The sequence below is a fragment of the Lagopus muta genome, chromosome 2, assembly GCF_023343835.1.
Source record: "Lagopus muta isolate bLagMut1 chromosome 2, bLagMut1 primary, whole genome shotgun sequence".
Classification (NCBI taxonomy): Eukaryota; Metazoa; Chordata; class Aves; order Galliformes; family Phasianidae; genus Lagopus; species Lagopus muta.
The window spans coordinates 33,906,721-33,921,514 of NC_064434.1; positions in this window are offsets into that span (position 1 = coordinate 33,906,721).

A 14,794-nucleotide genomic window follows, 5' to 3' on the forward strand; every position below is an offset into this window, starting at 1 on the left:
AGATCCTTCCTGTGCATTTCAGTGAACCTGAACAACCACTTGGTCTTTACATTGCATAATTCTCTGAGGATAAATAAACTGTGGAGGAAATGGCCATAAAGACATGCTACAGGGCCAGCTGAAAACTCCTTTTGGTGGAATCTGTAAGTGACAGCCATTTTTAAAACACCCTTAACGTGACAGGAGCAAATTGGGGTGCATCTGAGCAGCGGGACTTTGTCAGAGTACTGCTGAGCACAACCAAAGCGATGCCGCAGTAGCAGTTACCTCCCCACAGGATTGTAACAAAAAGCTGACTTCAACAAACCAAAAAGGCTCATTTCCTCATTAAAATTTATTAAAGGAGGCAGGAAGAATTATTGTAAGAACCCAGAAATCAGCTTTACATGTGTGTCTTCCTTTTGTCATGTTTTAAACTGGAGAATATTACTATTTGGCATTTCCTGCAAAAGCACTGAGGAAAAGCCACAGCAAGATAGTATTTCTTCCATAGACATTAAAATACTCGCAAAAATGGCTAACATACAATTTCTGGTTAAAATTTGCTCACTTTTCTTGCTTTGTTTTTTTTTTTTTCAGATGAAGACAACCTGGTGAAAGCATTTCCACATTCCTCTTTGCACTTTTGCCATGACAGAACTTAGTTGAGGCAGGCAGATCTGTGTGCTAAAAGCATGCACCTTAGTGCAACTTCATTTTAAATTTCTGTTTCTTCATTAAACATGGAAGAGCATCTCTCCTGCCTTCCTCAAGCAAGCTGCAGGTTATCACTCTCATCCCTCCATATGATGCTGACCTAGCGCAAATACAAAACAGGTTCCTATGGAATCTCAAGTACTGTTTGTACATCCTACCACTGACCACAGTGGAACAGTGGTGTGCCAATGATATAGAAAAAAAAAATAACTCTACTTGCTTGCTCTTTCTGACTCTCTGAACTACATCTAGCTCCAAAACTATTACTTATAGTTATGAGGTGACAGCTGAGAGCTAGCAGTCTGCTGAGTGAAAAAATGTTTGCATTTATCCCTTTTAGAGATATCTTATACACATATATGCACATCCATGCACAACAGCTATTCATACTGGATAAGGAGATGTACCTAATCATCCACAGTGCTTGCCCAGTGGCAAGAGAAGAAGATTTTTATTTAGTGCAAATCAAGTGACATAAGCTTCACTTTAAGAGTGTTCAAAATGAAAAATTTTAAGCTAAGCCTACAGCTGCGCTTAAAACAGTGAGTAGTGGTGGTGAATGTTTTCTGTGAACATTTTTGCCTATCATTTTTAATAAAGGAATCACTTCTTCTAAGCCGCTTGAAAGCCCTGTGTTATTTTATAATCAAAATCTTTACATTTTTCACATAATTACAGATATGTTGTTGTTGGGAGAGCTTCTGGAGGTCATCTAATCCAAGCCTGCCCAAAGCAGGACCAGCACCAGCTCAAGCCTTCTGTGATTTTGTTTATTCAAGCACTAAAGCCCTCCTAGGCCAGATACTCCATGTACTCTCTGGGTAGCCTGCTCCAGTGCTGCACTGCCCTTTGCATAGAAAGGCTTTTTCCAACTTCCTTTGTAACATCCTAAGCCACCCTTGTGTTTTTGCGTCCCCCTGCTTTGACGCTTCAAACGGCTGAGAAGGGTTTGGCTTCACAGTTTCAGACAGTTGACCTCAAGCAGTTGCAGGCTACCAGGCTGCCCCATAGCCACCTTCCTCACTGGGTGCTACAAGTGCAGCTCCTGTCACTCCATTCCAGACATGGCAGAAACTGGCATGCCTTAACACCTCTCTTACCACTGCTCCAGGGGCAGAAACTTCCAGCAGCAAGAATTAACAAAAAGTTAGAGCTATAATGTTGGCCAACACCACACCTAACTAAGCCCCTTGAATAACATTTTCAGATGGACTCTCCAAATTTCAAAGAATCTCATTATCCCATCATTTTCCCACAAGAATAAATCATTTCAAGAAAATATAAAAACAGACGCAAGAGCAGATGCAGTGTAAGCCTTATGACTGCTGCCCTTGATTTAAGAGGAGCAGAAATCCCAGCAGAATTCTTTCCAGCAGGCGGGCATTTAATGGATCTTGTGAAAGTGTGAGCATATGAAGAAGAAGAAAAAAAAAGGATGCTGATAAGTACTTCTGAAATAGGCAGTCAACACTAGAAAGTTTAAAGTAAATTTTTAGCCAAATAATTACAATTTATCTCCAGCATAATTTCCCACATGTGGGGAAAAAAAAAAAAAGGCAAAATCAAATATCTAGTAATTAGCTAGTCTGAAGCATAGAAAAACTGTACCATCCATCTCAAAGAGGGTAAACAGTGATGTTAGAACAAGATGGCTGTGCTTTCCTAAGCACAAAAATCTTAACGAGCCACATCAGTTCTTGGCCCCAACCACAAAGATCTTAAGTCGTGGGTATTAACCCTGAAAGTAGCATGACTAGCTTTGGCCTTTTCAACATTAATTCAGCATAGAATCACAGAATTGCTCAGGTTGGAAAAGACCTTAAAGATCATCAAATCCATCCACAACCAAACCATACTACCTTAACTAACAACCCTCCCCTAAATCATGTCCCTGAGCACCACATCCAAACAGTTTTTAAAAACATCCAGGGATGGTGACTCAATCACCTCCCTGGGGAGCCTATTCCAGGGCTTAACAACCCTTTCGGTAAAGAAGTATTTCCTGATATCCAACCTGAACTTACCCTGGCGCAACTTAAGGCCACTTTCCTTACCCTGTTACCTGTCACCAGTGAGAATCATAGAATCATAGAATCACAAGGTTGGAAACGACCTATAAGATCATCTAGTCCAACCATCTCCTCATCACCATTGCCACCACAAGCACTAAACCAGAGAAGGGACCAGCCCTGCTCTTGCTGTAAGCACCTTTTAAGATATTGGAAGAGAGCAATAAGGTCTCCCCTCAGCCTCCTTTTCCCCAGACTTAACAGCCACGATTCCTTCAGTTGCTGCATGTACTTCCTATCTTAAGGTGGAAGAGAGAATTACAGAATAGAATAAGCTTGCCCTAATAGCTTCAATTTCACCCAAATCTCAGCTTTATGAGCATAGGAACGTTCAGTAAATGTTTCTTATTGACTGGAAAAAACTTGTCCTTCCTATTCCTTTAGATAGTTCCCTGCTCAGCATCTTGTTTATATTCTTGCTCTCCAGAAGCTACCAGAACTGCCCGGTTCTCCCCATAGACTAGGCAGAGGGACTGAGATGGGATTTAAGTATCTGACCGTCCAAGTATCCTGCTAACATGGGACAAGTTGGCTCAGCTATGCTCAGCATAGCCATCATGCATCCTTGATGCAGCCAAGGAGCAGTGTCTGTGCCTACAGGCTTCTGGCAAACCCTTGGGAGTGCAGTGTATACACCATACACCCTCTCCCTAGGCAGTTCCCGTTGAATATGCCAGGCCATTCAAAATGTTTCTTGTTCCCAGAACAGAAACATTTGACCTGATGAAGACAAATGAACTTTTGGCATGTCCTCACTTCAATCCTCCCAAGCCACACTTTGTTTTCTTATTCTTTACTATTGGTGGAGACATTTTAACAATCCACAGAAAAAGACTGGATGCATTTTGTTAGATAAAAGCATTTCTGAATCTACACTGCAAACAGAAAAATGACTCGGTGCTCAGCATTACCTCCTAAAACCCAACTATACAACACGCTGCACCCAAGAAGCAAGATGGTCTTAGTCACATTGCATATTTCTGTCACCTATATGAGATATGGTAATAAGTAATCAGATGGCTTTTGTCTTATTTGCCCATTGCCTTAGCACACAAACAAAATCTAGAAAGGTAAAATATTATTTAACCAGCCTATGCATATTACAACAATGTTAAGGAGACAACTTTCCCTCTAGCACTCCAGACAACTCTAAGACTCTCTCAAACTGCCTACACGTGTTAGCTTTCCAGCCATCATCTAACACAAATTCTCTCCCCATCTCTTCTGAAGAACTCTTCTGATTAGGTTCAGGGATTTTGGTCAAGTTTGTACCATCACAGCAGCATGGAGCAATTTCAAGACAACACAAACCATTTCACATGGACATGGAAGCTCATTCAAACACTAGAGTACTGGAGCTAAGGTGAATTGCACAAAACATCGCTTAACACACAGTCCAAATTGGTCTCCCCTAGAAAAGAGACCTTGGAACATCTACGTACCATAGCCTGCAGTTCCCTTGGCTTGGATATGTTCCTGTTTCCCACATACCCTTTCATGCAGCCTTGACAGTGTTACAAGGAAAGTTCTATAATCAGTTGTGTGAGGATCTCTTCTCAAGGAATAAACATCCTAATATGTGTGTGGGACTGAGGCTGCAGAGGAAAAAATTATATATATGACAAGGTTACTCCCACTTTCCGTGCATCTTAGAGTCAGCTGTGATTGCCATCACAGCTTGTAAAACATTTTTAAGCAACACATTAAAATCCTTGCAGAAAAGAAAAAAAAAAAAAAAAAAGAAAAAAAAAAAAAGAAGAAAGTCTTGGAAGTTGAATTGCTAGTTTTGTGAGCATTCTATTACAAACTCAGAAGTTGCACTGTTTTCAAGTTGTGATTTTTGCAATAGGGAAAAAAGTGCTCCCTTTCAGAGGATATAAGTGCACTGAAAACAAAGAAGTGGGTTTCTTATAGGGAAAAAAAACCTACAGAAAAAGATACATACGGCACAATTTTCAGGATTGCAAGACCATCTGAGAGGAAACATCAAAGCTTTATACACTTTTTTGCTAAGCTCACATCTAACCCATCTGACTGTTCCTCCTTTCACCTACAGCCAAATAAGCTATTCTTACATTAATGTTAGTAAGAGCACACTTGCACCAGTCCAGACTCAGCATCTTGACCCAGACTAGCGCTCTTACATGGATGTTAAGGACATTGCTAAAGAAACACAGACTCTATTGTTAATCATTTCTTTTAGCAAACTTCCTTCACAGCCTGAGCTAAGCACTATATTAAATTGTGAAGAAATAACTAGGACTACTACGCTGCAAGTGACTTTTAAATCAAGTGCATCAGTTATACAGTATTTAGCACTGTGCTGTAAAGGGTGGTAAACGGAGGTGTCATAAATATCTGACTTTATCATCTGTTGACTCATAATCCAGATGCCAATGGGATATAAATCATGTAAAGCATGTTTCCAGATTAGGAAAGTTTGACTGCTCACTATTGTTCTAGCAAACTACGTTATTTCTTTGTAGGATCAGGAGTGCCCTCTGACGGTTAGTAACTATTATTGAGATAGAAGAGCTGAATATGGAAAGTAGCCCATCCTAAATTGTATATTCAATACAAAATGTTCTCAGTTCCTGCACTAGACATTTCCAGTCTTCTGTATATTTAAAAATTTCAATAACTACTCTTGATTTACTGGAAATATTTTTTGTAGATTTCTCTTTCCATTGCAGTTTATTTACATTGATGTTAAAGGGTACGCACACACATATTAAGGATGCATTAGAGAACTGTTTATATACACACAGTTTCAAAGGAAACGAGTTGCAAAAAGTTTCAGACACAAACCACAGGATTTTTCTGGTAGACACTGAGAAAGGCTCTGACACCTGGAAATGCAGATTTTCAACTAAAGGTCAGAAAACAGTACACAATTAGAGAAAAAGAAAAAAAAGAAAAAGAAAAAACAGACAAGCTCTCTGAAGAAGCACATATGTGCCCAACTGTTTGTCTGTATTTTTCCAGCTATATAAACTAGCCTAATAAAACTTAACTCTCTCAACAAACCCTGCTTCACATGTACTTAGAACATTACACGTAGTACAGAACTGTAAGAAAACAAGTAATCGATGACATGTTTTCCCTTTTCATCTTTGGCTTTACCTGTCCTTAATGCAGTCAGCATGCCCGTCACTTACCATTTTATCAATCCTGATTTCAACTGGTCTTTCGAAACAGAGGTAGTAGCTAGAAGACAGCCACATACTTGGAGCTTTCTGTGATGACAACCACTGTGTATGCTTACACGAGTCTCTCCCTTCAGTTGAACAAGCAGCAGGACTGGAGTTGAAACCTCTAGTGTGACAAAACCTTCCCAAATCTGCATAAACCACACACTTTGCCTACTATACACTGGAAAAAGAAATGTGAATATGCAATATCCAAACCCCTGCAAGACTTATAAATTGCATATCAGAGTTCAATTCTAGTCTGACTACCTGAAGACTCCTAAAAATAGCCAGGCGTTACAGAGAGAAATGTGCATAGTAAGTTGTAACTGTAAACACAGATTTTAAAGCAAAATCAATTCCTCAACCTTGCAAAGAAGGATGGCATCAAGAGAGCAGGCAGTTGGGTGCATCTTCCCTGCTTCCTATTATCTCCACTGATGCACAGAGGCAGCAGCCATTGTGCTCAGAGATCTGCTGAGCTGTTAGCAAAGCTCTGCTCTCTCAGGGCTACTCTATCTTATTTTTTTAATTTAAACCAAATGTCATTTTTAGATTTTCCCTCTGACAATGAAAGCTGAAAATAACAGCTTTGGATGAAAGATACCAGCAGCAAGCCTTCTCTATGCCAGGTTTTACTCTGCTTTCAGACCTACTGCAGAACCCCAGGCATTTACAAACAGTACAGTGCTTGGGAGTTGCTGTTTATGTGTGCCCTCTTCCACCTGAAATTGCCACCGGCTGAGGCTCAGCTGGGAATACCGGGGCTGAGACGTCAATTACTGCCTAATTTGCCCATTGCCGTAGCGTGAGAACAAATTCTAGGAAGGTAAGATATAATGTAATAATCCTATGCATATTACAACGGTATTAAACAGACGATCTGCGCTCAAGCAGCTCTAAGCCTCTCTCGAGCTGCCTGGGTGGGAGGAGGCAGACGCTGCCCGGCCACTCCGGGCTGCAGGCGGGAAGGCCGAGCCGTGAGAAGAGCCGGAGCTCCCTCTGGTGAGGACCGCGGGAAAGGCGCTCCGGCTGGAGGCTCCCAGCATTTGCCCTGAGTCCATGTGAGTTCGCATCCTACCTTGCTTCTCCACTTTCTTTTCAAAACCTGTCTCGTCTCAGTCCTAATCAAGGTGTTTGCCCCTGCTGTTGTCTGGGCGCTTGCTCATACCCTTGTGAGGTATTTCTTGGCAGCTGTGCAAAGAAACGTTTCTAATGCAAAACAAATCTTGCTCTAAACCCAGTCAAAGAGCCAACTCTGTAAAAATATTTGTGAACCAATGATCCGAATAGAAAGAAAGATAGGTGAGCTGAAAAAATGTAAAAGCACTTTTTTTTTTTCACTTTAACACTTTTCCACCCACTCCAATGTAAATTAATTAAAATTCCAAATAAGCATGCATTTCCAAATTTAATAATAATAATAACAGTTAGTAATAAAAACGTGAAGCAAGCTACTCCAGGAACTTCACATGTTCTCAAGAGATTAATGGGAATGGATCTCTTTAAGGTGGCTTTCTGTTCCAAAAATAGCATTGTCCAATGGAATAATTATAATATGTCACTAACACTATTCGACTTCATAAGTACCAGGAGCTCCCAGCTCTCTTTCAAGGTCCCAGTGCCTCTAGTATGTACAGCTATCAGTTGGTAATACCTATTATTACATACTGTTCTGGCTGTAACAAGCAGAATAAGCACACAGCTGCTTAATAAAAAATGTTTCCAAAACAGGAGATAGGTAGGAAATGAATGAGCTAAGGGGAAATATTTTTAACTTTCTGTGAGGAGCCTTCTGGCCGTTATGCTAGGTTGTATGGGAGTAGTTCAGACGCAGCTGGTGTATGAGTGTGCAGTATGGCAGAAGAACGCAGGCCTTCTGGGTCCTTCTTATGTGCACAGCCTTTGGGAATCAGTAAGTGCTTGTAGTAAGTGCTTGTACAACATCAGAAAGAAAATACTGGAGCTAGAGCCCAGGGAAGAGAGTTGCAGATTTTTCAAGTTGTGCTACAGCAAAACCTTAATATTTTGAAATTGTCCTGGATTTCTATAGAAGAAAATACTTGCTCTTGTCGCTACATAGCATGGGAAGTGCAAAAATTATGCCAGTTAACAGTTTCAAGGTATCTGGGAATTGCCAGCCAGGCAGTAATTACTATGTAGAAGAGAAAAAGAAGAGAAGTAGAAGAGAAACAACTCCTGTATGAACAAATGGTGTAACTTTTTTAATCCAAAGTTTGACTGGACTTACTATTTATAGGTGAGGCCATGCAGATCCCACAGTCCCCATCTTTGCCATAAATAAAGTCAGAAGTGCAGTATTTTACTTCTGTTCTGCTTTTCATTTCACCAGTGGAATATTTGGCTTTGCTGACAATTCAGGTCAAACAGGAATCAAACACATAAGATATAAAAAATATTGAATTAAACAGCCAACAGCCATGGAGCAAAAGGTGCATTATGTCCTTAGCCTGGGGCTCTGGGCTCAATAAGCTTTAATTTGTCAATAGTTCATCAGTGTTACGAAGGACAGTCAGTAATAAAAGAGTACAAAAATAACAGTCTTGTTGCTTTATGGACAAATCAACCTAGCCAATCCAACACCTTGAATGAGGGGAGACTGACATGCAAACCACGGTCTACACATCTTTACCCTTCAGGCACACGGAGGTGATGGCAAGATCAAAGAGGCTTTTGAAATGCCAAGTTCTGAGAAAGGAAATTGGGAAATATAACTCCAGAGTTCGCTGGGGAGGGGGCTGGGATGAGGGTCATGTTAGAAGGTGTTAACCACTGTAGAAAGAGAGATTCTTATCCCAGATGGTGCAGACATTTCACTGTTGAAATATAACTGTGACCAGCCTATCTTATAAGGTAATGAAATCTGTCACAACTTGAACATCAAAAGTGGTCACAGGCTATAAAAGGAACGGTGTTTGCGGGAGCAGTAGGGACGAGAATTGTCAGACACTCGAGGCTGTGTCTTTGAGATGCTGTAGTCAAGAGGATCAGAAAGGGGAGGAAGGAAGAGATTGTCTTGCTGACAGCTGCCCGAGGATAGGAGCTGAGGACAAGTAAGATATTGCTTCCTTTGTAATGAATCCAAGATGTACCTCCCTGGCCTGACATTTGCTGAGTAAACTGAGTTAGTTATTCAGACAAGTCCTTTTGGTCCACTCCAGCTTTCCTATACATTCTTAGTACATTCTGTTTTAATTAGGCCAGTTGAGTCTTTGATTGTTTGCAAATTTCATGCAGACTTTTCCTTAGCGGTGCTTCTAAGAAAGAGGAGCTACAGGAAGATGCCTGGAGCCTGTCATAGTTGGGATGTTTGGTCAAAGGGGCACGGACTGTGGAGACCTTTCTCACAAGAGATGGCACCTGCAGAACTGAAGTCTGGTAAACACTTAGGAAACACCTGGATGATCAGCCTTTTTTCCACTTCTTCGTCTTCTAGGGGTTTTTTATAAGATTTGAGCATAATGGAAGCCAAATCAGAAAGAGGGATGTCTATCAGCTTTCATGAAAGCCAGTACAGCTAAATAGGAATAATTTGTGCCAAGCCCGCATTTATGCTGGAAAGTACTGAACACACACAGTAGTGGTAGGAAAATACAGGGAGGAAGACTGGAAAATGCAAGTAACAGTACAAAGCCACAGCCAGCAGAGCGCAGCATCACACTGGATGGATGGTGTGAGGATGAAACGATGGTGAACCATATTCCCTGATTAAATAGTAGGTATCAGGTGCAAACAAGCAAATATCTCAGGAAAAGAATATTTTCCATGTATGCATTTTGAATAATACTTAGATACTCCTAAGTGATAAACTGTTTCTCAACATCAGTGTTTTGAACACTACTTTGAGAAAGTAGGAAAAAGAATATGGGATTTGCTGAGCAAGGGAAAGGGAAGTGGAAGTAAGAGACTGGAAGATCCAAGCCAGATGTAGTAGCTGACTGGTAGCCTGGTGATAAGAAATCAAATGGACTATTGATATTGAAATCAAATGAACTCTCAGGACTGCCAGGACAGAAAATGAAATAAGCGGTAGTACAAACAAAGAGAATGGGATCAGTGGGATTAGTACCTGGAGCCAGACAGGGGATAAAAAAAAAAGAAAGAAACATGTTGGAAGAGATGATACAGGAGGGATCTAACAAGGAAGGATCAAGGAAAAAGTGTGCTTTTAACCAGTAAAGACCATCTCTCTACAGGCAGTAGAATGTGTATGTGATACTGTGCTGCTTCCTGCAAGTCTCTGAACCCCTATGTCTGACCTCATTCTACATTGAACTACAAAGGCAGAAAACATGTTGTTGCTGTCATTCTAGTAGAAAACAGCAGGAAGAAGTCTATACTATGGATTTAGTGGTTCCAAACCGACTGTCCTGCCATGGAGATAATAGCACGTTGCCTCAAGATAGAACTTCTGACTTTGTTTTGTTTTAATTGTTTTTTTTTAAAACCCTACAAAATTACAGGCAATTTTTTTGGGTCTCTTTTTTTAAAAAAGTCTCTCTTTTTATTTTTTTTAAGGTCTCTGCATTAAATATAGGTAAATCAACAAGATTTAAGATTGTTTTTACCCAGTCCTGTGTATTAATGATGGCCACCTACTATTTCTCCACTTGAATTGTTTCATTCTCTCCATGGAAAAAAAAGTTTTAGGAGTGATCAGCTTTATACAGTGATGGAAAGTGTTTTCTCTTCCCCAGACCTCATTTGTTTTCTCCTTCAGATCTCTTTTAATGCAGAAGTATAAATTATACAGAGGAACGAGGCATGGGTTTATTATGATTAAAGCTAATGGTCAAACTCTGAAGAACAGTGCCTTACTTCAGCACTTTGCACCTCTGTAGGTTCACTATGATGTTTGCAAATTTACATTTGAAACACTTGCTAGTCACTGCTCACTTTTGTTTTCTAAGTGGTGATCACATTGTCTTGGTACTTGACTTGAGGAACTACTATCTGCAATGTGTAGGACTACCAAAGGCTGAAATTCAAGTTCCTGTTTGAGAAAAGAACCCAAGCCCACCCAAACACTCAGGATGCTGAGAATGGGGAAGGTGACACTTCTGATCTTAACTTCCATATGTCATAAATCACTGATTTATAAAACAATGATGAGATCATTATTTTTCCTTGAAGGGTTGTTCTAGAAATTAAATAACATTTTGGTAATACTCAAGTACAGTAGAGAAGAATACCATAGTCAATCATGGACAGCACATGGATCAGAAGTCCAAAAGAGAAGGGCATTTTATGATCTTATAATTAAAAGTCTATTGTAATACATCAGCATACAAAAAAAAATTAGCATTACATGACCAATGCTGGCTTTGAGTTATTCTTTCTTTTAGGTACACCTTACATCTATCTTCTTCATCTTAATTTTCACTATGTTGTGTGTTACATGCTTATAAGATTGCTTATATATTTATATCCTGTGTACAAATGGGGTTTATTTGGCCTAACATTGGTCATTTAGACTTGCTCCAGTCAGTAGATATTTTATTCTACAGTAGGTGCCTGCGAGAGTCAGGATGCCTCTCTCTTCTCTCTGACTACTGTGAGGCCCGATCTTGGTAGCTGTTTCATTATGGGGAATATTTTTAAGAACTAGAGATTATGCATCATAGCTTAAAAAATATGGTGATATTTCACATTACTTGTAACAACCAACTTAGTTTATTAATGGTAGGTACAAAATACACAGCTACGTGGGTTAACAAGTCAGGCAAGGAGAGAACAAACTAATCAGTGGGTTGAATTTCCAGACTGTAGTTTCTCTCCAAATAATGATTGCACAAGTAAACTCCAACTTTGATCTCAACACTTCTGTTTTGTTTTAGATTTATACCTCATCTTACAGAGATCCTTGGTTGGATTGCAGTGTAGAAGGTACAAAGTTGCTCATTATGGTCTAACAGGCAATGGAAATTTGCCAAATTGGGAAAAACAGCTAGAGATCAGCCAAAAGTCTCTGTGTTGAAGATGATGATAGAATAATGGGGAGAAAGTAAGTGATTGTATGACCACCTTAGATGCAACTGTGCATGCATAGAGGGATATTAGCATATATTAACAAGTTCTTGGGAAATAATGAACGTGTATGGCAATGTACTGCATAAGTATGTCTTAACTGTTTAAAGGTGGAACTTGAATTCTGAGAGCACGCACTTAGTCTGTCAAATGGCCCAGTATATATTGTAAGTAATAAAGTAATGTCACTTTCTAACATCACATTGGAGTCAGAAAGTTTTCTTTCTGGATTTTCGATGACAGTTTTCAGGACACCGACAGTTTTGTGAACCCCTCTGAGACAGCTCATTGTTTCTGGGGTCTTCCTCTTGGATAAGAAGTAGCTGACCTTCATTTAGAGTCCTACAAACATACAGCTGGAAGGATAACAATGAAAGCTCAGTTCCACATTAAGGCCAAGAAGAGAAGTCTGCTTATTGCTTAACACGTCTCAGTGGGGGAATACCAGGAAACACTGTTCTGAGCAGCTCACTCAGCTGTTTGCTCAGCCAAGCCAGCCTTGTAAGCCTAAGAAAGTGCATTGGTGCATACCTAGCCGGCTGCCAGCATCTCTGATGGCTCTTAGTCACCTCAAAGCCAGTCTCTGAATGCAGGGTTAATGAGTCTCTGTGCACTGAGTCCTTCTAAAGACAGTAAACCCAAGTGGCTCCTTGGCTCTCCTTATCCTTATTTTGATATTCTGAAACCAAATGTGTTGCGGTGTCTGGTGTGAGCTAATGAGGCCCCGTGACAGAGATGCCATGGAAGAAATAGCATGGCAAGATATGCTTTTTACTGCAAAAGTTTCAGGAATTACTTCTGGTAACATTACATATTCATCATACTTTGTTCTATGCTAGCTTCCACAGTAAGAATTGCCCATACAGCTCTATTGAGTGACCTCAAAGAATAACACAGAACAGTCCACTTTCTAGAGAGAAACTGACGCGGTGGAAAGAGTATATCCACGCTCTCTCGAGCTGCTGCTCGAGTTCACCCCTGCCCAGCCAACGTTTGCAGCATTCGTTACCAATATCTATAACCTACGTCAGATCTAGCTCTGTGTGAGAGCTCCGGAAGTGATTAAAGAGCTGTGGAAGAGCTGTCCTAAGACATTTCACGTGCTGAATATGAAGATCAGACTCCAGTATCATAGGGTGCACCACTGACTCACACCAAAGCATGGCTTACTCATTTCAGAGAAGCAGAAGTGCAGAAAGAAGGGGTTCGACTAACAGTTTTGCTTGCACATTTTCCCCCCTCTCATAGAATTTTCTCTGCACTCACTTTCCAGTGTCTCCACTGTCTTCTCTAGCTCCAGTTCCAACAGTCTCAGGTGCATTTCTATGTAGTTTCATAATGTTGTCCTTTTCCTTAAATCAGTGATAGGTTGGAGAGGCTGTGATAGTAGATGGTATCTAGTGGGCATCCTGTTTAGTAACAGGATATTCCTGCTCTGGACATCCAGATATGATTCTGGAGTAGACATTTTCAGCGCAAGGTTGATCCCACATCTGCTCCTTCTTGTCTTAGCTAATGCCCAAAGTGTTTTCCAAGGTAAAAGCGTTGTTATCAAAGAGCCCTTCCCAGAGTAAGGGCTATTTATGCTTCCTACTGCTGCCTATTTATGTTTATCATCAACCAAATGAAGGTTACATGAGGTGAGATCCTTGCAGAGTGGGAAAGCTGATAAGGTCACATTGTGGATGGCCATGGAAAGCAGGCACAAGAGGCAGTGTGGGCCCCCCACCTCGAAACAGAGGATGCAGAGCCTTGGAACATCCCAGGCTGTTTTCAACACACCCTCCCTGACCAGACTAAAGAATTCCTGTTCCAGAAGTGAAAGAGGTCTATGGAATTTAAGGCTGTGCTGTGCTGTACAAGTCAAAAACAATATTGTGCAAGTACATTCTGCTTCCTTTTGAACTTTTTGCAGTGCCCTCATGTTTGCACAGAGCTGTGGCAGGCAGGACCAGGACTTGTTTAGAAATGGTGTGGCTGTAAATTATGATTGGCAAGGAAAGAAGATAAAGTCAGAGAGGTGTCAACAAGCTAAAAGGTGGTAGGTGCATACATGTATGCAAGCCTGGCCATTCAAAAAGGGGCTGGCCAGGTCTGTCTTTGTTGTCAACATGGCTGACTTCCTGGCAGTTTCTGGGTATTTGACAATGCTGGTGTAGCCATTTGGGCTAGCAGTTTCAGAGCAGGGCTTCTGATCAGGATTGAAGGGGCATGACTGACTCCAGAGCAGATGTTTTCTACCTGTGGTTTAAATTCTCACAAAGTCAGTGGAAATCTAGTCATTACAGGGAGTAACGTGCCCTAAAGGGCAGCCCAGCAGAGCAGCCATGGCAGGTGGCACTCAGTTGCCCAGAGACATACAAGCAAGGCTGGCAGGTAGGACAAAAGACTTGCAGGAAATCATCTTTTCTAGAGGGACACCTGGAGACCACCAGCCAGCACCTCAGTTTAAGTAATGAATCACACACAGCTCGTGTGTCTGCTCTGGGATGACTGAGTCATTCTCCAAAGTCCACCGACTGCCCCATCCAAATTTCCATCAGCCACAATGAAAGTTTAGCCAAACGAGAGCACGTGTAGGCATCTGTATGTGTACACCGACATGTATGTGCCTTGGCTTCAAACTGGATCCCAGGCTGTTTTCATGAGGTAATGGAGGGGAACATGGAAAGGAGGAGAGGAAGTGCCACCCAAGATTTTGCCACTGGGGATTTTCCAGGGACGGGATAGGTACCGCACAGCACAGTCATCCAAGGAAATGAGAAGATACCACAGCTATTTTAATTCAAGTCA